This window comes from Hyperoodon ampullatus (assembly GCF_949752795.1).
Source record: "Hyperoodon ampullatus genome assembly, chromosome: 5".
In the NCBI taxonomy this organism is placed as follows: domain Eukaryota; kingdom Metazoa; phylum Chordata; class Mammalia; order Artiodactyla; family Ziphiidae; genus Hyperoodon; species Hyperoodon ampullatus.
In genome coordinates this window covers 127,221,967-127,245,077 of record NC_136918.1, presented here as the reverse complement: position 1 = coordinate 127,245,077, position 23,111 = coordinate 127,221,967, and the positions used below count along the sequence as shown (strand labels likewise).

Sequence of the window (23,111 nt, the reverse complement as noted above, 5' to 3'; positions counted from 1 at the left end):
CTTAAATAATGTAGATAATATCAATTTTTGTATCCCACACACAAAGAATATATTCATAGGATATTAAAAGATGATCACGTATTAGAACACATAAACTCAACATGTTATAAAAAAACAAAGTTTACAGGACCCAACCCCTGAACACAACATAGGACAAACAGAAATTAACACTGTAAGTTTGATTTAAAGACCCAATAACTTGGAAATTAAAAAAAAAATTATCCTGAGTAACTTCAAGGTCTAGAGGAAAACAAAATTGCAATTACAGGATATTTAGAATAGAGTGAAAACCAGAGTAGTAAGAATGTACTCAAGATTTTCAATGTGTTATTTATTTTATTAAATAAGAAAAAATAAAGCTTAGGCAGGCTGTGTTAATACAAGGAGTTAAAAGAGGGTTACACAAGGAATCTAGGAACATCAGTAGAACAGAACCAAAAAGATTAAAGCAGAAAATTATGAATTTAAAACCAAATTCTAGTATATACATTCCAAACACATTTCATTGAAAGGATTAATTACTAGACAAACCTCAAGCAAAACAACAAAAACAGTGACAACAACAGGATAGAGAGCAAAAGAAAGAGAGAGAGGGATTTTAAATCAAAGTGGTCATAACCACTAATTCCTGAAGTTTCGTTATTATAGAGGTAATAATTCTTCCCCAAATTACATATAAATATAATGCATTTCAATTAAAATTGTAAACTTTTTCAGGGACAGATTTGATAAAGTAATTCTAAAGTCATCTATAAAAATAACGTTTCTGAAGTTAAAAAAATGTAAAATAAAGTGTTTAGTTAAACATGCTGATATGTAAAAATTGTTTTAAAAAGTAAGGAAATAGGAGCTTCCCTGGTGGTGCAGTGGTTAAGAATCCGCCGCCAATGCAGGGGACACGGGTTCGAGCCCTGGTCCGGGAAGATCCCACATGCTGTGGAGCAGCTGAGCCCATGCGCCACAACTACTGAGCCTGTACTCTAGAGCTTGTGAGCCACAACTACTGAGCTCACGTGCCACAACTACTGAAGCCTGTGCGCCTAGAGCGTGTGCTCCACAGCAAAAGAAGTTACTGCAATGAGAAGCCTGCACACGGCAACGAAGAGTAGCCCCCGCTCGCCGCAACTAGAGAAAGCCCGCACACAGCAACGAAGACCCAAAGCAGCCAAAAAAAAAAAAAAAAAAAAAGTAAGGAAATAATATACACAAAACTGAGGATAGTGGTTACCTCCAGATGTGTGTGTGCAAAGGAGAGGCAGGGGAATAGGATTCGGAGTACATAGGTAGATGTAAGTGAATGTTAATGTTCCTGTTCTTGGGCTGGGTGATAGATTAATGGGTATCCATTTTATTATTAAATAATAAATGAATAAATGCTAAATAAATAAAGGAATATAGGTCTATTCCAATAACTATGATTGACCAAGTATTATGATTAATTCAATTTCATGCACCTAAAACTCATTGTGAAAATTTAATGAGAGAGAAAAGCTAAAGAAAAATTTAAATAGAAGAGTAATATGTGTGTGTGCGGAGGAGGAGAGAAGGCACTAAGGAATAGGATTTAAGCTTCTTGGCATTAAAATATATTGTAAAGCTATGTTAATAAAAATAGCGTATTTCTGGTCCAAGAATACATGGTCAATCTAAAGAAACAGAGTAGGAAGTCCAGAAATAGAAGTGTTTGTGTGTGTTAATGATGATGAATGATTTATTGAAGAGAATTTAGCATAGTGAACCTGGACTATCTACTTCTCAATAGATTTCTACTATCTTCCTTAATTTGATATTTCAAAGCAATATAAGATAGAATAAATCAGTTAAAAATTATTTTGAGACAGCTGTTAAAAATTTAGAAAAAGATTAAGTTCCATCCCTTGCTTCCAAAATAACTAAAATAAATTCTAGTTGGATTAACTGTTTAAATAGAAAAGGAAAGCATAGAGATTTTGTGAAACAATATGAGCAAATATTTATATAATCAAAAATAATCTTACAAAGAAAGGCTTTGTAAGGATAATGTCAAAGGAGTAAATAAAAAGCTGTAAGAAGGAAATAAATCAAAAGCTTTTGATTTTTGCCTCTTCTGTTAAACAATATCTTGGAGTGTGCCCTTTCTCCTCTAGGGCTCTGGATAGTTGCCTTCAGGAAATGTTGGCCAGACTCATTTCTATGCCCTTTTCAGAGAGATTTGCCTTTTCTTTGGGAGTATATGAATATTTTTTGATTTATCCTTGAAGTCAATCAATTAAAAAGGATATGAGTGAGTTATGAGTGAGTCATAGTCTGCAACAGATGTACCTGAAACACATATACTCTTTTACTTGACATAGTCAAGTTCTTTCTTCACTTTCAAAATATTTTTGTATAGTATATCTTTGAATTTATTTATTTATTTATTTATTTATTTATTTATTTATTTATTTATTTACTTATTTATGGCTGCATTGGGTCTTCCTTGCTGTGTGCGGGCTCTCTCCAGCTGCGGTGAGGAGCGCCATCCCTTGCTGCGGTGCACGGGCCTCTCATCGTGGGCCCTCCACCCGTTGCAGAGCATGGGCTCCAGGCGCGCAGGCCTCAGCAATTGTGGCACGTGGGCTCAGTAGTTGTGGCTTGCAAGCTCTAGAGCGCAGGCTCAGCAGTTGTGGTGCATGGGTCCAGCTGCACCACGGCTTGTGGGATCCTCCCAGACCAGGGCTCGAACCTGTGTCCCCTGCATTGGCAGGCGGACTGTCAACCACTGCGCCACCAGGAAAGCCCTCTTTGAGTATTTTTAATAAAAATATTTTGTTGAATTTAGGAGGACTGGTGAATATTACCCATTTCTTTCCCTCTCAAATTTGAAAGCAAGAAAGAAATAAGACCCAGGAGACAGATTAATAGAGTTTAAGGTGTTAGCCTTATTATAATAAAGCTGGAAAGTATGTGCTGAGAGCTGAGGCCAAGTGGGTTTATGATATTCCTCCTGAATTAGACAGATTTGCTCACCGTGTTTCATGCCCCTCAGTCAGCCCTCTAACTTGCCCTGAGATGCAGAGCTGGCTGTACCTCTCCACAAACAGGAAGGTCAGAAGCAAGGGCCAAAAGACACAGATCCACCCCTTTCCAGTCCTTCATTCCAAGTTCACCCATCAGGTAAATCAATCTCTCCTTGGGGAAAACAGAATGAAAGAACAGACTCAAGATGAAATGGTTGTTTCATATTTTTTCCTCTTAGGGAACTGAGTAGAGCTTCCCTCCTCTCAGTAGAAAGACGAGCAGGAGATTCTTTGCTTGAGCAAACTTTAGTAAGGTTCCTGAATCTCCTCCTAGGCCCATCTGCGCCCTTCCTTGTAAAATCTAGTTTTAGGAAGAACTTTGCTAAGTCAGTTTGACAAGAACCCTGCATACCTGATGTCTGATCACCTTCGATCTCTGATCAGGTTCCTCACCCTCACCCTCCCCATCCTGCAGGTGATGTTTTCTCATCCTGTCCTGTCTTCAGCAAAGGATCTTGTCAGGTCAGTTTAGCCAGAATCCCCCTTACCCCTGATGTTTCCTCTTAGTAATTTTCTGTCCATTGACCCTCACCCTGTCCCTTGGCTATAAATTCCCACCTGCTTGTGCTGTATTCAGAGTTGAGCCTAATCTCTTTCTCCTGCTGTAGAATTCCATTGCAGTGGTCCCTATACCTGTTACAATGGTCCCAAATAAAGTCTGCCTGATCATCTTTAACAAGTGTCCCTGAATACTTTTTTCCATTAAAAGAGCTGTCCCAACATTATTTGGAGGGTTTTCTGCTCCAGACATCAATATGACAGGTTATCTTTACCTAGATTCCATCATTTTCAGTTTTTCTCAGATTGCTTTAATCTCTCTTTCATCTGTCTTCCTTGTGACTAGCTCTGTCTTTCCTCCATGACAATTATTCAGTCTGTAGCCATGCGTATTATATTTCCTGTTTTTAAAAATTCATCCATTAGGTATTTGATAATACTGTTTAGGTCCTCAAATTGTTTCATTAAACCTGCAATGATCTCATGTCATTCTTTTAAAAAAAAAAGTTTGAGCATTTTTGTTAATGTTCTAAATAGTTTGAAGCACTTGGGAATTTTTTTCCCTTGGTTGTGTATATTTTCTTCTTTCTCTCTCTCACCCCTTTCTGTCCTCCCTCCCTTCCTTGCTGTCTTTCTTCCTTTCTCCATGTAGCTTGCATGTGTGCCATGCCATTCCTTTTTCTAGCTTACTCATGCTTCTGTGGCTCTGACCAGAAATTTCATTTAGTCTGAGAGTGTGGGCAGATTCATACCCCCTTTCCACCATACCTTTGACACATTTCCTTACTCCACTGATTCACAGTTTGAGGGCTTAATTTTTGGTGGTCCATCTACTTTTTGTAGCACCATAGCACAGTGGTGACTGAGAGGAAGAGCTCAGCTTCCGAAGAAGGGGGTGTGCCATCATTATTGGAAGACGTGAGCTCTGCTGTCTTTTCCAAGATTGTGTAAACCAGTGGAGCCACTCTCGGACCCACTCTACCCAACTGGGGGTTGTATTCCATCCCTGGGGGAGAATATCTTTGCATTTTAGGTGGGATCTCTGCCCCCCCCCCCCCGGTTTGGTATGTGTAACTCTGGATCTTGTCTCCTGACAATTTTTTTTTTTTTTTTTTTACTAATTTCTACAAATCCTTTATAGTATTCTAGAGTCAGCAGAGGGGAAAGATGAGACCTCTAATCCTCTGCATTTAGCTCCTTTGAGATGTGGGTTGTGGTTGGCATAAGGTCCCTTCCCTCCCCTAAAGATGTCTATGCCCTAATCCCTGGAACCTGTGAATAGTTTATATTACATAGCAAATGGGACTTTGCAGATGTAATTAAAGTTACTGACCATCAAATAGGGAGATTATTTTGGATTATCCAAGAGGACCGAAGCTAATCACATAAACCCTTAAAAGCAGAGAACTTTCTCCAGCTGGAGGCAGAAGGGATGAGGTAGAAAGAGAATTCAGAGAGATTCAAAGCATGGGGAGGACCTAACAGGAAGTTGCTGGTTTGCAGTTGTGGGAACAACATGATGAGGAATTCAGGCTGAGAGAGGCTCCTGGCTGACAGCCAGCAAGGAAACAGAGACCTCAGCCCTGCAGCCCAAATAACTGAATTCTGTCAACAGCCTGGACGAGCTTGGAAACTGACGCTCCCTCAGAGCCTCCAGATAAGAGTCCAGCTTGCCAACAACTTGATCTCAGCCTGTGAAACCCGGGCCAGAGGAACCAGCTGAGCTCACCAGACTCCTGACCTACAGAACAGTGGGATCATAAATTAGTGTTGTGTTAAGTGGCTAAACTTGTGGTAATTTGTTATGGAAGCTATAGAAAATGAACACATGGATATATTAGTTAGAAATGTCACAATATATATATATATTTTTTTGCGGTACGCGGGCCTCTCACTGTTGTAGCCTCTCCCGTTGTGGAGCACAGGCTCCGGACGCACAGGCTTAGCGGCCATGGCTCACGGGCCCAGCTGCTCCACGGCATGTGGGATCTTCCCGGACTGGGACATGAACCCGTGTCCCCTGCATCGGCAGGCAGACTCTCAACCACTGCGCCACCAGGGAAGCCCCAGAAATGTCACAATTTTGATGACTAGACTGGTCTGTGAGCAGGATGGGAGGGGGTAGGGGTGGGGTTCACTCTGCTCTGCTACCTGATTCTGCTTCAGGTTCTTCTTGGGTACCTTTCTTGGAAAGAATATATATTTAGACTCTGCTGTTTTGGGGGAGTATATTGGTGAACTTATTTTGTTAATTTTGAATATATGTGCTTTAAATCATGGTGTATTTGAAGAGAGAGAATTACTATAGCTTCATTTAGCCATCTGAATCCAGAAATCTCTTGCTTATCAAATCATCGGATATGAGAGTGAAGGAGCATTCCATGAGTCTAGAATCAAAACACATTAGTGAAAATAAAGGCTCTTTGAAAATAAAATAAATTATATATATATGTGTGTGATAGTCAGTTTTATGTGTCAGCTTGACTGGGCCAGTGGGTGCCCAGATATTTGGTTAAACGTGATTTCTGGGTGTGTCTGTGTGGTGTTTCCAGAAGAGATTAGCATTTGAATTCATAGATTGAGTTAAGAAGATTTTCCTTCTCAATTTGGTTGGACATCATCCAATCTGTTGAGGGCCTGAGTAGAATAAAAGTTGGGGTAAGGGCTAACTTGCTGTCTCTGCCTGACTGCATGAACTGAAACATGGATCTTATGCCCTTGAACTGGGACTTACATCATTGGCTCTCCTGGTCCTCAGGCCTTTGGACTCAGACTGGAACTACCCTACTGGCTTTCCTGGGTCTCCAGCCTGTGGACAGATTGTGGGACTTCTCAGCTTCCATAGTCCATAATGTGCACCAATGCCTTACAATAAGCCTCTATCTATCTATCTATCTATCTATCTGATCTATCTATCTATCTATCATCTATCTATCTAATCTATCTATCTATCATCTATTATCTATGTCTATCTATCTAATCTATCTATCATCTATCTATCTTTATCATCTATCATCTATCTATCATCTATCTACCATCAATCTAATCTATCTATCATCTATCTATCTATCATCTATCTATCTATGTCTATCTATCATCTATCATCTATGTATCTATCATCTATCTATCAATCTATCATCTATCTATCATCTATCTATCTATCTATCTATCTATCTATCTATCTATCTATCATCTGTCTCCTATTGGTCCTCTTTCTCCAGAATGCTGACTAATACAGGGTATGTGTATATTTATATGTACACACATATGACATAATAGACTTTCATTTTATTCATATATTAAAGCTGAAAATAGAAATTATAAAATATTTTTTATTCTTCTTGCTGGAAACAAAAAGTATAAAAGGCAGTTATCACTTTAACTTTGAAGAGAATATCAATAGTAGCCTCAAACACTCACCTTGGTGGCAGGAATCAAAATTGGAATCCAAGAATGAATTTCTCAAAAAGATCAAGATTTTATTGTTTTGGTCTTTTAGTGTTTTCATTCCACAAAAATATGCTGGGAACCCATCTTGTGTCAGTACTAGATGTTGAGGAGTGAATGATGAGCAAGATGGATATTATCCCTGCCTTTTACAAGCATTTGTGACAGCCCAGGAGAGCAAGTTTGGTCCAATTAAATCAGCAAGGGTAGATTCGTATTGATGCAAATATGGTTGACCCAGGCACTCTTCTGTACTATTGGGCTGTACCGGTGTTCCTGATTTAGGGTGTACTGGAAAATACCAGTCACTAAACAAATGTCATGAAGTAGAGGATATGAGCATCTATGGGAATATGCAATGAGAGACTGCCAGGCAGAGGCAGCAGCAAGCTTGAAGACCTAAGAGACAGAGAGCATGGTAAGGTGATCTGACTGGTAGGTGTTTTTCATGGTGGGAGGAAGGGAGTGGAGTGAGGTTGAGCTAATTGCTGGACAAAGGTCAGCAGCTGTAAGGTAATACCATTATGTCAGTCTTGATCAACTGCCACAATAACCTGGGAAACTGGGAGATAAGCCTGATTTTACTTTTTCCAGCTTTATTGAGATATAAGTGACATATAACATTGTGTAAGTTTAAGGTATACAATGTAGCGATTTTTTTATGTATACGTTGCAAATTGATCACCACAAAAAGCTTAGTTAACACATCCATCACCTCATATAGTTACAGTTGTTCTTTTATGGTGAGAAATTTCAAAATCTACTCTCCTAGCAACTTTCAAATACACAATACAGTACTGTTAACTATGGTCAGCATGCTGTACATTGCATCCCCAGGACTTTTTCATGTTATAACTGGAAGTTTATACCCTTTGACCAGCTTCATCCATTTCCCCTACCTACCACCCTCCACCTGTGGCAACCACCAATCTGTTCTCTGTTTCTATGAGAAATATAGAAGAGCCCACATACAAGTGAGATCGCACCATATTTTCTTTCTCTGTTTGACTTATTTCACTTAGCATAATGCCCTCAAGGTTCATTCATCCATGTTATTACAAATAGCAGGACTTCTTTCTTCTTTACAGATGAATAATATTCCTTTGGAGATATATATATATATATATATATAATTATTATTTTTCTTTATCCATTCATTCACCGATAGACACTTAGGTTGTTTCCATGTATTGGCTCTTGTAAATAATACTGTAATGAACACAAAGGTGTAGATATCTCTTCAAGATAGTTATTTCATTTTCTTCAGATATATACTCAGAAATGGAAGTGCTGGATCATATGGTAGTTCTACTTTTAATTTTTTGAGGAACCTCCATACTGTTTTCCATGGTGGTTGTACCAATTTACATTCCCACCGACAGTGCCCAAGGGACCCCTTTCCTCCCCATCCTTGCCAAACTTGTTATTTCTTGTCTTTTTGATGATAGCCTTTCTAACAAGTGTGAGGTCATAGCTTATTGTGATTTTGATATGCATCTCCCTGATAATTAGTAATGTTGAGCATCTCTTCATGTATTTGTTTAAGCCTGACTTTTAACACATATTCTTCAATAGACATGTTTTGTCCATACTCCGTAGGATGGGAAAGTTCAGGGAAATTGATGCTGAGTCTATAGATCAATTGTTATTATCATGTTCTGTGGCTGATGACTCTCTTATCTTCGATGGACTCCAGAATGTGGTTGCCAAATGCCTCTTATTCCTTTATTCACTCATTTCTCCATTTTTTCAACAAATACTGATTGAATAGCCTGTTCGTCCCCTTTAGTTTGTTCTCCGTCATTGGGCACAGATCTGTGTTAGTTTTCTACCACTGCCAACAAGTTACCACAAACTTAGTGGCTTAAAACAACACAAATTTATTATCTCACAGTTCTATAGGTCAGAGTATGACACTGATCACTGGGCTAAAGTCAAGGTATTGGTAAGCCTGCATTCCTTCCTTGAGGTTATAGGGAGAATCTGTTCCTTGCTTTCCCCAGCTTCTAGAGGCTGCCCACATTCTTGGCTTGAAGGACCCCTTTATATTTTCAAAGCCAACAGCATAGCACCTCTTTGACCCTGCTTGCCTCGTCATATCTCTTTTTCTGATTCCTTTCTCTTTCCCTCTTCCATTTTTAGGAACCCTTGTGATGACATTGGGTCTACACAGATAATCCAGGAAATCTCCCTATTTTTTTTATGTGCAAATGATGTGACCAAGAAGGGCTTTATTTCCCAAATATATAAACGGCTCACACAACTCAATAATAAAAATCTAAACCCAATCAAAAAATGGGCAGAAGATCTACATAGACATTTCTTAAAAAGAGACATACAGATGGCTAAAAAGCACATGATAAGATGCTCAAAAATTATTAGAGGAATGCAAATCAAAATTACAATGAGGTATCACCCCACACCAGTCAGAATGGCTATCATCAGAAAGTCTATAAATAATAAATGCTGGAGAGGGTGTAGGAATGTAAATTAGTGCAGCCACTGTGGAAAACAGTATGGAGGTTCCTTTAAAAACTAAAAATAGAGTTACCATATGATCCAGCAATCCCACTCCTGGGCACATATCTAGAGAAAACCATGATTTGAAAAGATACATGTACCCCAGTGTTCATTGCAGCGCTGTTAACAATAGCCAAGACATGGAAGCAACCTAGATGTCCATGGACAGATGAATGGATAACAAAGATGTGGTACATATATACAATGGAATATTACTCATCCATAAAAAAGCATGAAATAATGCCATTTGCAGCAACATGGATGGACCTAGAGATTATCATACTAAGTGAAGCCAGGCAGAGAAAGACAAATGTTATATGATATCACTTATATGTGGAATCTAAAAAATAGTGCAAATGAACTTATTTACAAAACAGAAGCAGACTTAGAAACACAGAAAACAAACTTATGGGTACCAAAGGGGGGCGGGTGGGTACATAAATTGGGAGTATGGGATTAACAGATGCACACTACTATATATAAAATAGATAAACAACAAGGTCCTACTGCATAGCACAGGGAACTATATTCAATATCTTATAAGAAATTATAATGGAAAAGAATAGAAAAAATATATATACATATGTATGTATAACCAAATCACTTTGTCGTACCCCTGAAACTAACACGATATTGTAAATCACCTATACTTCAATGAAAAAAATAATAATCTCTCTTCAAATCTAAAAACAAAACAAAACAGGTTTAGTGGAAGTAAGTATGAAAGAGCAGCAATGGTAGGAGGCTGTGGTCAGAGCAGAGTATTGGCTCTCACAGGTGGTGGTGATGATATCCAAGGAGTTTGTGGCTAAAGGGGGGTGAAGGTAAAGGTCATTGTTTGGAGTTGTGGTCAAGGAATTGTGAGGAGGTTATGGTTGCTTATCCACATGATGCCTAATTATCTCTCAACATGAGGACCAGGAAATGAGGTAGAGAGGAAGACTCAGTTGCAAAGCCCCCATTGGATGCAGGAGAGTAGCTGGGAAGCTGGTCACACAGCCCCACCCCAGGCTTTCCCAGGACCCCGCACCCCTCTTTCTCCCAGTTCTTGCTAGCTCACATCTACCCCCACTCCAACCTACTTTTCCTTCCAAATTCAGAAATTGGGGGAAAAAACGCAAAGAAAAATGCCCTACTGTTTCCCAGCAGCACCTCACATACATGCCTTGAGTGCCTACTAAGCACCCAAGCCATGTAAATAATACGAAGAGGCTAAAACACCTTCCTGTCCCAACACCTTGCAATACAGATGAACAGATAAAAACATGGGTACAAACACTACATACTAATATCACTGAAGCAGTGTGACATTAAATATTTATGTATATGACACTCCTCCACAAATAGCAAATGTGAAATAAAAGACAGTCAACAAGGGCTTCCCTGGTGGTGCAGTGGTCGAGAGTCCGCTCGCAGATGCAGGGGACGTGGGTTTGTGCCCCGGTCCGGGAGGATCCCACATACCTCTGAGTGGCTGGGCCCATGGGCCATGGCCGCTGAGCCTGTGTGCTCCGCAGCGGGAGAGGCCACGGCAGCGAGAGGCCCGCGTACCGCAAAAAAAAAAAAAAAAAAAAAAGACAGTCAACAGACAACTTTTGTTTATCTCCGTGTCATTTCTTCTTCTTTTTTTTTTTTAACATCTTCATTGGAGTATAATTGCTTCACAATGGTGTGTTAGTTTCTGCTTTATAACAAAGTGAATCAGTTATACATATACATATGTTCCCATATCTCTTCCCCCTTGCGTCTCCCTCCCTCCCACCCTCCCTATCCCACCCCTCTAGGTGGTCACAAAGCACCGAGCTCATCTTGCTGTGCTATGCGGCTGCTTCCCAGTAGCTATCTATTTTACATTTGGTAGTGTATATATGTCCATGCCACTCTCTCACTTTGTCACAGCTTACCCTTCCCCCTCCCCATATCCTCAAGTTCATTCTCTAGTAGGTCTGTGTCTTTATTCCTGTCTTACCCCTAGGTTCTTCATGACCTTTTTTTTCTTTCTTTCTTGGATTCCATATATATGTGTTAGCATACGGTATTTGTCTTCTCTTTCTGAGTTACTTCACTCTGTATGACAGACTCTAGGTATACAGATTGCCAATAAACACATGAAAGAATGCTCAACATCATTAATCATTAAAGAAATGCAAATCAAACCTACAATGAGATATCATCTCACTCCGGTCAGAATGGCCATCATCAAAAAATCTAGAAACAATAAACGCTGGAGAGGGTGTGGTGAAAAGGGAGCCCTCCTGCACTGTTGGTGGGAATGTAAATTGATACAGCCACTATGGAGAACAGTATAGAGGTTCCTTAAAAAAACTACAAATAGAACTACCATACGACCCAGCAATCCCACTACTGGGCATATACCCTGAGAAAACCATAATTCAAAAAGAGTCATGTACCACAATGTTCATTGCAGCTCTATTTACAATAGCCAGGACATGGAAGCAACCTAAGTGTCCATCAACAGATGAATGGATAAAGATGTGGCACATATATACAATGGAATATTACTCAGCCATAAAAAGAAATGAAATTGAGTTATTTGTAGTGAGGTGGATGGACCTAGAGTCGGTGTAATTTCTTACTCTACCATGTCTCCCTCCCACGTGCCCACACATGGAAGCAACGCTCTTAGCTGCTTGACAGGATGGTAGCTCCCTTGGGTTGCTTACCAAGATCCCATTTTCATTCAGATCAGAGCTATCCTACCCCCTCACTTGAATCTGGCTTTTCCTTCTGTACATACAACATCTGACAAGAGTTGGCGTGCCTAGAGTTTTAACATTTGAGGTAAAGGAAACTTTATGCAGATTCTGGCTTGTTATGGATTTTCTCTGACAGTAGAGAGATTCAAACCCTAGCCAATACCTGCCAGTCTAAGAAAAGAAACAGAGCCACTTAAAAGGATCTAGCTTGCTGTAACTTTAAATGTAATTCATGTTACTTTTTTCTATGACACCATATTTTTTTTCAAAAATCTTGAAACATTTTATTAACTTTGAAGAAGGAATAAGAATAGCTCCTTTAGAAACTAGACACATGGAAGCACTGATCTATTCACAGAGCTTTGACACAGGTGAAGAAGTTCATACCAAATGGACAAAAAATAGTACAGAAGACCTATACACAGAAAGATTGAGAAAAATCCATCTCTAGAAAGCAGGTCAGAGGGACTCAAAGACCTCACTGAATGTAGGAGAATCACTGGGAAGCCACGTAAAGCCTTCTGCTGGGGCATAAAGGTAGGAACCAGTCCATGTAGTCAAGAAAACGCTCTTTTTTCCTCCTGATCTAAATGCTTGCCTCCAGTCTGGGTTCACAGAACGGTCCTGATCATTTGAACTGGTTGTCAATCAAGGTTCCCTTCATTTTCGCTTTCTTGGCTTCCAGTTCAGCCAGCTCCTGCAGCTGCCTCTTGCTCATGCCTTTGCGCTCCAGCTGCTTTTCAATCACCTTGGCATTCTGCGCATACAAGTCAGCAACTTCTCTAGCCTCAATCTCCTCTTCCTCTTCATCAATAGTAGACACAGTGACAGAGCTGAACTTGCCCATGTCTTTAGTCCGTTTCGTCATCATCACTTTCTTAGGAGGCTCTTGTTTCTGAGTATATGTTCGTCTTCCCAAAACCCTGGCCAAACTTGACTACTGCTCCATCCACAATGAAGGTCACAGGAGCATTCTTCGGTTGGGACTGGTAGAAGAGTGGCAGCCCGCACTTTGCACATTTCTTCCTGTGCTGTCGTTCGATGCCTTCAGGCCTCCGAAAATACACAGTCTCCTCGTCTTCTGTGTTACAAAACCTGTGGGCGCGTTTGGCAGCATCAATCACACGGGACCGATCCCGGGGCTTCATGGGCAATTTCTCCAACTCACAGTCCAGCACCAGGACCATCTGGCCGCATAAACAGTAGTAGACATGAAGGGGCTTCTCGCCGTCGTCATACTCCTCCCGGTCCCGGGTGTCGGAGCAGACTACGGACCGGGAAACTACTTTAGGCATAGCTCAGAGCAGCAGTCGGAAAACATAAAGGCAAAAGTAAGAGTCGCGCAGAAATGACGTCACTCACGCGTCGCGGATCTCCCCTCGAAATTCCGTCTTTTTTTTTTTTTTTTTTTTTTTTTGCGGTATGCGGGTCTCTCACTGTTGTGGCCTCTCCCGTTGCGGAGCACAGGCTCCGGATGCTCAGGCTCAGCAGCCATAGCTCACAGGCCCAGCCGCTCCGCGGCATGTGGGATCTTCCCGGACCGGCGCACGAACCCGCTTCCCCTGCATTGGCAGGCGGGCTCTCAACCACTGCGCCACCAGGGAAGCCTCAAATCTTCGTATTTTAAGGTCAGCCGAGTAGCAACCTTAATTCCACCTGTGACCTTAATTCCCTTTGCCATGTGACATAACATAGTCACAGGTTCTAGGAATTAGAACGTGGACATCTTTGCTGGGGCCATTATTCTGTCTACCACATGATTCCTTGGACTCTGCTTCTTGTCTTTTCTTAGTGGGTGGCATAAAAGTCTGATTTCTTGATTTTTTTCCCTCTAGGCACTCCTCCCTCTAGAGGAGTTGATCTCTTGCCTGTGGCCCCCTCCCCCTGACCACATCCTTTCTACACCTCACTTATCTCCCATCCCGACCTGCCTAGCTGACTCCCAGGCCTGACATTTTCTGGCTGTTTTTTTTTTCCATCCTCTGTTATCAACTACATTTTTGAGTTCAAGGCACATCTTATACTTTGTGTTTGGACAAGCGAGCTATTCTGTTCTTCCTAGTATTGTGAGTTACGTGGTTAAAAAGGTAGAGAGTTAATCATAGCAAGTGATGATAATAAGCCCTTTTATGGTTTCCAGCTGTGAGAAAGGACAGCTACTGCCCTTCTGCTTGGTGTTATACGGTAATAGCTGCTGTTCTTAAAATTTCAATGCAAGCTCATTCATCGCTTTATTTTTCAATTAGCTTTACCACAGTAAGAACAGTGTTAGAAATGTCTTATGAGGAAGGATTTACAGAGCCAGAGAGTATGAGAAGCAGTGACATTATTTTAAATTTTTACAAGGTTTGCAAAGTACTTAGAATCAAGGAGATTATTTTTATTTGCACTTAGAGGAAAGGTTAGTAGAGAAAACTTTTTTTTTTAAGAAAAAGTGCCAGTCAAATAAGCCATTAATCATGTGAAAACAGTGAGGAAGCTTTTAGTTTACACTTAACAAACATGAAGATTAGGTGAAAATTTCACAACAAATCACAAAAACCTATTGAATTCACAGCTGAAGAATTTTTCAGTGATTTGGGAATATTTTGTTATATGGTTTAAGTATTTTATTCCATTGTATTAGAAATATGGATTTTCAATAAATGAGGAAGATGACCTAAAGGTACATCGATGATACCAATTTTCTAAAATGGCAATTTGAACAATTTGGTTATGTTCTATTTTAATTACAGATAATACTCATTTTTCTTTTGTCTTTATTCAACAGGCAAAGCAATGTCTATTCTTACAAATTAAGTTTCTAAACCTTACGTTTGTTGTGGACAGAAACTAAACCTACCTAGAAGGTTGATATTTTATTACTACAATAAACCAGTTTCAAGGTTCTCTAAAATATACAATATTTCAATGAAAAGTGATCAATGAGGAAAAATGAGAAAATAACACGTAATTTCATGGTTTTAAAAATTTTTCCATTTTTAAAAAACAGGTCAAGCTGTCAGCAGGAACAATATACATACCATAACAAGTTCTAGGTGAAAAAAGTAGACCTGGTTTAGTTTCTTTGATTACCCTTAGGCTGAATTATCTACCTCTAAGATTAAGGCCAAGTTTCATAACCAAATCAGGTGGAAGAATAGAAAGTCTTTCGTGGACTTTCAGTTCATTTTGCCAGTAAATAGCAATTTAGAAAAGAGGTATGAAAATAATGAAAATACATGTCTCAACATGACCTCTCAGAAACCTACCCACGTACTTTTGTCCTTCCAGTAAATGAATTCTGTTTGGTGGTGGTGATGCATGTTTGATTTAATGAAAGTTTGAAATCCTGATGGTATTGGAGAATAGTTAGAGCAATCTGTATTATTCATTTTAGCTTTTCTCCTAAGGCTCAAAACTGAACCACCAATTTATGATGAGCTCTCCTAGGCATTCAGGTGAATTTGGTTTTCCTTGGGTGGTTCAATTTAGTGGATGGAATTGCAGCTCAGTAATCCAATATGGTTTAAAAACATCTGAGTGAATAAGTCACTTGAGCAATTCTTATTGCTCCTGAAGTTCCCAATAAGCCATTTGTAATTTGCTTGTTACATTGGCAACAAATCTGATTAGTAAATATTTGCTTATCTGACAGACCCACTGTGCTTTTTGACAAGTGTTAATAGGAAGAAAAAGACTTTTATTCAGAACCTTCTCTACCCAATTTGAAGCATACTCAAACTTTCTGGGCCCTGGGCTGAAAATCCTTAACGTGGTCACTGAATATGTCACCTGGACTCATCTCATAGGTCCTAGAGTTATCAGAAATCTGGGAGCAGAGAACTAATAAGACATGATATGAAATATATTAAAAAATGAATGCAAAAGGAAGTCCTTCATTTCTTAAAATATTGACAGAATTTTACTTAGCTGATGTTTGAAAGAGACTCACGGACACAGAAAACAAACTTATTGTTGCCAAAGGCGAAAGGGGGTGTGGGGAGAGGGATAAATTAGGAGGCTGGGATTAACATATACACACGACTTTGTATAAAATATGTAACCAACAGGGACCTACTGTATAGTACAGAGAACTATACTCAATTATGTAATAACCTATAAGGCAAAAGCATCTGAAAAACTATATATATATATATATATATACACACACACACACACACACATTATGTATATAAAACACTGAATTGCTGTGCTGTACATCTGAAACTTACAAGATATTATAAATCAACTAGACTTCAATTAAAAAAAATAAAGAACTGATGTTTAAGAGGAACACCAGCAGTAAGGAGAGGGGATTTTTTATGTGTGTGTGTGTGTTATGTTGCAGTAATGAGAAGAATCTAAATCACATTTCCTGTAATGTCCCAAGACTGAATGTTATATGTTTGACTTTAAAAAAGCACATGTTGAGAAAAAGAAACCAACGTGTCTTCTATGCTAAGGAATGGGACTTTGAGACACGCTTCAGAGAACAACGTGGGTGGGGAATTTTTTAAATGAATTATCCACTTGCCACGTATACAGAAAATTTTGATCAAGACAGTCCTTTGAGTTTTAGTAACACATGGGATTTCACACTTTCTCTGAGCAATTCAAGTTTCCTTCTTAGAATCTTTTAACTGCCTAGCTTGAATTGTATCATGTCATAAACTGAAGAATTTATGGGCTCAAATGTAAAATTGTTCTTAAAAATAAAGTAGAAAAATAATTTTAGTAATAACAATATTGGGTAAGGTTTGAAAATTCTTATTAAATGTAGTACTCAGTGGAAGAGAAAAGAATTCTTAAGTAGATAAAATAGATTCCAGTGCATCACTGTTCCATCCATACTTGGGATTATGAATTAAAACCCTTATATAGCAGAAGATACATAATCAGAGATTGGATTTTAAAATTAATTAATCTAAATGACTCCTATTTATGCTATTAAAAATTCAAGTGTAGAAAATTGTATTTGGTACTGAGAGAACAACAGAGGACACAAAAGTAATCATTGGTGAAAAATGAATTATTTAATTTTAATACAAAAGTCAAAATCATAAAATTTAATGGATCTTATTCTGGGAAACCTATTTAAAGAATTTGTCAATTTAAAGAATTTAAAGCATAAGATTATACATTAGTTCTTTTCTAGCTAACATTCAAAAATGTACTTAGTATAAAACAGAGCTTTGTTATATAAAAACCTATGTTAGTGTAGAACATCATAGCTTAAGTGAGATAATTAGACATTTTGGATAATTTTGTTTCTGCGTACCTCTTTCTTCCTACAATTTTACCGAAAGGATAATGCTTCTGTGAGTAGCAGGCAATTATACTGTTAACTTAAATATTTACTTTAGAAGAGATGATTTGGATGTTACTCATAAATGAGTTTGAAAGTGCTTGATCTTACAGCAGTTGGCATGAGTCAACATGGATTTTTGACAAATAAATCCCGTCAAATGAATTGACTTTTTAAAAATGGAAATAATCATGGTCATAGATAATCCCCTTCAAAAAAACCACAAAAACGAAAACCCACCTGTCTAGATGCAGTTGCTATAGTTACTATTTTATTTTAGAATTTCTGGAATATAGTAATAACACCTACTATTTCCTGGCCAACTAGTTTATGCCAGACACTTTTCTAGGAACGTTTCATGACTTCTCATTAAATTCTCAAACAAGTCATGGGGCTATTACCCTTATATTACACGTAAAGAAAATAGGGTCTCGGTTTAAATGGCTTGTCCCGGATGGCACTGAAAGTGCAGGAGGCAGAGTTGGAATATGTCTATCTTTTCCTGAAGCCTCTGTTTTTTGCCTCCACTTTGGGTGGCCTCACCCAAGGCCAAAGACAGCACTGGCTCTTGGATGACCAACTCTTTCAGTTTTCCCACGAAAGAAGGATTTTTGGAACGTGGGACTTAAAGGCTAAGCTTGAGAAAGTCTTGGGCAAACCCAGGTGAATTGGTTACTTTATCTGTAGGCGTGCTCTTCTGGTTACTGCATATTCAGCAAGGCCATACGACTGTATTAGAAGCTTCCTATTCCTGTTAAATTATCCGCACTGGTCAGGCCATTTCTCTAACCAATAAGATAAAACCAGAGAGCTTCCTCCTACAATAGCTGTGTAGCTGTGCTGGCTAGCTCTTGACATACAGGGAGAATTGAGCCTGCTATTCATCAATTAATCCCAATCCTTAGCATAACTTCAGAACTCTTAGCTAAAATTAGTTCAAGACATTTTATCATAAATCTATAAAGTAGGACAGTGCAAAACATATTAAAGCAGAAAATTATGAATTAAAAAAGAAATTCCAGTATATACATTCCACAGTTCATTGAAAGGGTCAATTACTAGACAAACCTGAAGCAAGACAACAAAAACAATGACAGCAACAGGAGAGAGGTGTATTTTCACCCTTTGTGCCTAATACAAGCAGAATTGGGGTATTCTGGTTAAAATGCTCTTTTTATTTATTTGGTTTTTTATTTTTATTTTTTATAAGTATAGTTAATTTACAATGTTGTGTTAGTTTCAAGTGTACAGCAAAGTGATTGAGTTATACATGTATATCATATATATATTCTTTTTCAAATTCCTTTCCATTATAGGTTATTACATAATATTGAGTTTAATTTCCTGTGCTATACAGTAGGTCCTTGTTGTTTACCTATTTTATGTATAGTAGTGGGTATATGTTAATCCCAAACTCCTGATTTATCTCTTCTTATCCCCAATTGATCCCCCTCTTCCCAACCTCCTATCCCCTTTGGTAACCATAAGTTTGTTTTTTACTTCTGTGAGTCTATTTCTGTTTTTTAAATAAGTTCATTTGTATAATTTTTTTATTAATTAATTAATTTATTTTTGGCTACATTGGGTCTTCACTGCTGAGTGCAGGCTTTCTCTAGTTGTGGTGAGAGGGGGCTACCCTTCATTGTGGTGCACGGGCTTCTCATTGCAGTGGCTTCTCTTGTTGTGGAGCATGGGCTCTAGGCACACGGGCTCAGTAGTTGTGGTGCGTGGGCTCAGGAGTTGTGGTGCATAGGCTTAGTTGCTCCATGGCAAGTGGGATCTTCCCAGACCAGGGATTGAACCCATGTCCCCTGCATTGGCAGACAGGTTTTTAACTGCTGCATTACCATGGAAGCCCGCTATCATTTTTTTTTAGATTCCACACGTAAGTGATATCATATGATATTTTTCTTTCTCTGTCTGACTTACTTCACTTAGTATGATAATCTCTAGGTCCATCCATGGTGCTGCAAATGGCATTATGTCATTCTTTTTATGGCTGAGTAATATTCCATTGTATATATATAGCACATTTTCTTTATCCATTCATCTTTTGGAAGCAACTTATATTGCTTCCATTTCTTGGCTATTGTAAACTGTGATGCAATGAACATTTGGGTGCATATATCTTTCAGATTAGTGTTTTTGTTTTCATTGGATAAATATGCAGTAGTGGAGTTGTTGGATTGTATAGTAGTTATATATAATATGTATGTATATATATACTGTATCTTCCTCATCCATTCATCTGTCTTCCATGTCTTACTATTGTAAATAGTGCTGCTATAAACATTGGGGTGTATGTATCTTTTCGAATTAGAGTTTTCGTCTTTTCCAGATAAATGCCCAGGAGCAGGATTGCAGGATCATAAGGTAACACTATTTTTAGTTTTTTAAGAAACTAAAGAGCTTCAAGATGGCAAAAGAGTAAGATGTGGAGATCACCTTCCTCCCCACAAATACATCAGAAATACATCTACATGTGGGACAACTCCTACAGAACACCTACTGAACGCTGGCAGAAGACCTCAGACCTCCCAAAAGGCAAGAAGCTCCCCACATACCTGGATAGGGCAAAAGCAAAAAGAAAAAGACAGAGACAAAAGAATAGGGATGGGGGGCTTCCCTGGTGGCGCAGTGGTTGAGAGTCCGTCTGCCGATGCAGGGGACACGGGTTTGTGCCCCGGTCCAAGAAGATCCCACATGCCGCCGGAGCAGCTGGGTCCGTGAGCCATGGCCGCTGAGCCTGCACATCCGGAGCCTGTGCTCCACAATGGGAGAGGCCACAACAGTGAGAGGCCCACGTACTGCAAAAAAAAAAAAAAAAGAATAGGGACGGGACCTGCCCCTCTGGGAGGGAGCTATGAAGGAGGAAAGGTTTCCACACACTAGGAAGGCCCTTCACTGGCGGAGACAGGGGATGTCGGGGTGGGGAGGCGGAGATTCAGAGGCACAGAGGAGAGCGCAGCAACAAGGATGCGGAGGGCAAAGTGGAGAGGTTCCCGCGCGGAGGATTGGTGCCAACCAGCACTCACCAGCCCGAGAGGCTTGTCTGCTCACCTGCTGGGGTGGCTGGGGCTGGGAGCTGAGGCTCAGGCTTCGGGGGTCGGATCTCAGGGAGAGGACTGGGGTTGGCAGCATGAACACAGCCTGAAGGGGTTAGTGCAGCACAGGTAGCTGGGAGGGAGTCCGGGAAAAGTCTGGAGCTGAAAAAGAGGCAAGAGACCATTCTTTCAGGGTGCGAGAGGAGAGGGGATTCAGAGTGCTGCTTAAACGGGCTCCAGAGACGGGCACGAGCTGTGGCTATCAGCACGGACCCCAGAGACGGGCACGAGACACTAAGGCTGCTGCTGCTGCCACCAAGCAGCCTGTGTGCGAGCACAGGTCACACTCCACACCTCCCCTCCTGGGAGCCTGTGCTGCCCGCCACTGCCAGGGTCCCTGGATCCAGGGACAACTTCCCCAGGAGAACGCACTGCATACCTCAGGCTGGTGCAACATCACGCCAGGCTCTGCCGCCGCAAGCTCGTCCTGCACTCCGTACCCCTCCCTCCCCCGGCCTGAGTGAGCCAGAGCCCCTGAATCAGCTACTCCTTTAACCTTGTCCTGTCTGAGTGGAGGAACAGATGCCCTCAGGCAACCTACATGCAGAGGCGGGGACAAATCCAAAGCTGAACCCTGGGAGCTGTGCGAACAAGGAAGAGAATGGGAAATCTCTCCCAGCAGCCTCAGGAGCAGCAGATTAAATCTCCACAGTCAACTTGATGTACCCTGCATCTGCGGAATACCTGAATAGACAACGAATCATGCCACATTGAGGCGGTGGACTTTGCGAGCAACTGTAGACTTGGGGTTTGCTTTCTGCATCTAATTTGTTTCTGGTTTTATGTTTATCTTAGTTTAGTATTTAGAGTTTATTATGATTGGTAGATTTGTTTATTGATTTGGTTGCTCTCTTCCTTTTTTAAAAAAATATATATACATACATATATTTTTTTCCTTTTTCACTTTTTGTGAGTGTGTATGTGTATGCTTCCTTGTGTGATTTTGTTTGTATACCATTTGTCCTAGGGTTCTGTCTGTCTGGTTTTTTAAAAATTGTCATTACTTTTAAATTTTTTAAATTTTTAATAATTTTTTTATTTTTTATTTTAATAACAATTTAATTTAATTTTATTTTATTCTTTCTTTCTTTCTTTCTTTCTTTTTTACTCTCCCTTTTCTTCTGAGCTGTTTGGCTGACAGTGTCTTGGTGCTCTGTCCAGGTGTCAGGCCTGAGCCTCTGAGGTGGGAGAGCTGAATTCAGGACATTGGTCCACGAGAGACCTCCGGGCTCTATGTAATGTCAAACGACGAAAGGTCTCCCAGAGATCTCCATCTCAATGCTAAGACCCAGCTGCACTCATCGACCAGCAAGCTACAGTGCTGGACACCCTAAGCCAAAGAAGTAGCAAGACAGGAGCACAGACCCACCCATTAGCAGAGAGGCTGCCTAAAATCATGGTAAGGTCACAGACACCCCAAAACACACCACCAGGTGCAGTCCTGCCCACCAGAAAGACAAGATCCAGCCTCATCCACCAGAACACAAGCACCAGTCCCTTCCACCAGGAAGCCTACGCAACCCACTGAACCAACCTTACCCTTTGGGGGCAGACGCCAAAAACAATGGGAACTACAAACCTGCAGCCCACAAAACGGAGACCCCAAACACAGTAAGTTAAGTAAAATGAGAAGACAGGGAAACACACAGCAGATGAAGGATCAAGGTAAAAACGTATCAGACCAAACAAGTGAAGAGGAAATAGGCAGTCTACCTGAAAAAAAATTCAGAGTAATGATAGTAAAGATGATCCAAAATCTTGGAAATAGAATGCAGAAAATACAAGAAACGTTTAACAAGGACCTAGAAGAACTAAAGAGCAAACAAAGAATGATGAACAACACAATAAATGAAATTAAAAATTCTCTAGAAGGAATCAGTAGCAGAATAACTGAGACAGAAGAATGAATAAGTGACCTGGAAGATAAAATAGTGGAAATAACTACCACAGAGCAGAATAATGAAAAAAGAATGAAAAAAATTGAGGATAGTCTCAGAGACCTCTGGGACAACATTAAACGCACCAACATTCGAATTACAGGGGTCCCAGAAGAAGAAGGGAAAAAGAAAGGGACTGAGAAGATATTTTAAGAGATTATAGTTGAAAACTTCCCTAATATGGGAAAGGAAATAGTCAAGTCCAGGAAGTGCAAAGAGTCCCATACAGGATAAATCCAAGGAGAAACACGCCAAGACACATATTAATCAAACTATCAAAAATTAAGTACAAAGAAAAAATATTAAAAGCTACAAGAGAAAAACAACAAATAACACACAAGGGTATCCCCATAAGGTTAACAGCTGATCTTTCAGCAGAAACTCTGCAAGCCAGAAGGGAGTGACAGGACATATTTAAAGTGATGAAAGAGAAAAACATGATTGGACATGATACTATACATAGAGAATCCTAAAGATGGTACCAGAAAACTACTAGAGCTAATCAATGAATTTGGTAAAGTAGCAGGATACAAAATTAATGCACAGAAATCTCTTGAATTCCT

The 23,111-nt window shown here is 39.8% G+C and overlaps 1 pseudogene across 1 annotated transcript; it reads right to left on the bottom strand.

Moving 5' to 3' along the window:
* Positions 1–12,824: 12,824 nt before the first annotated feature.
* LOC307053288 (STING ER exit protein-like) lies at positions 12,825–13,515 on the bottom strand (annotated as a pseudogene). The gene has a single exon. The product of its transcript is annotated as an STING ER exit protein-like (transcript).
* Positions 13,516–23,111: the final 9,596 nt, after the last annotated feature.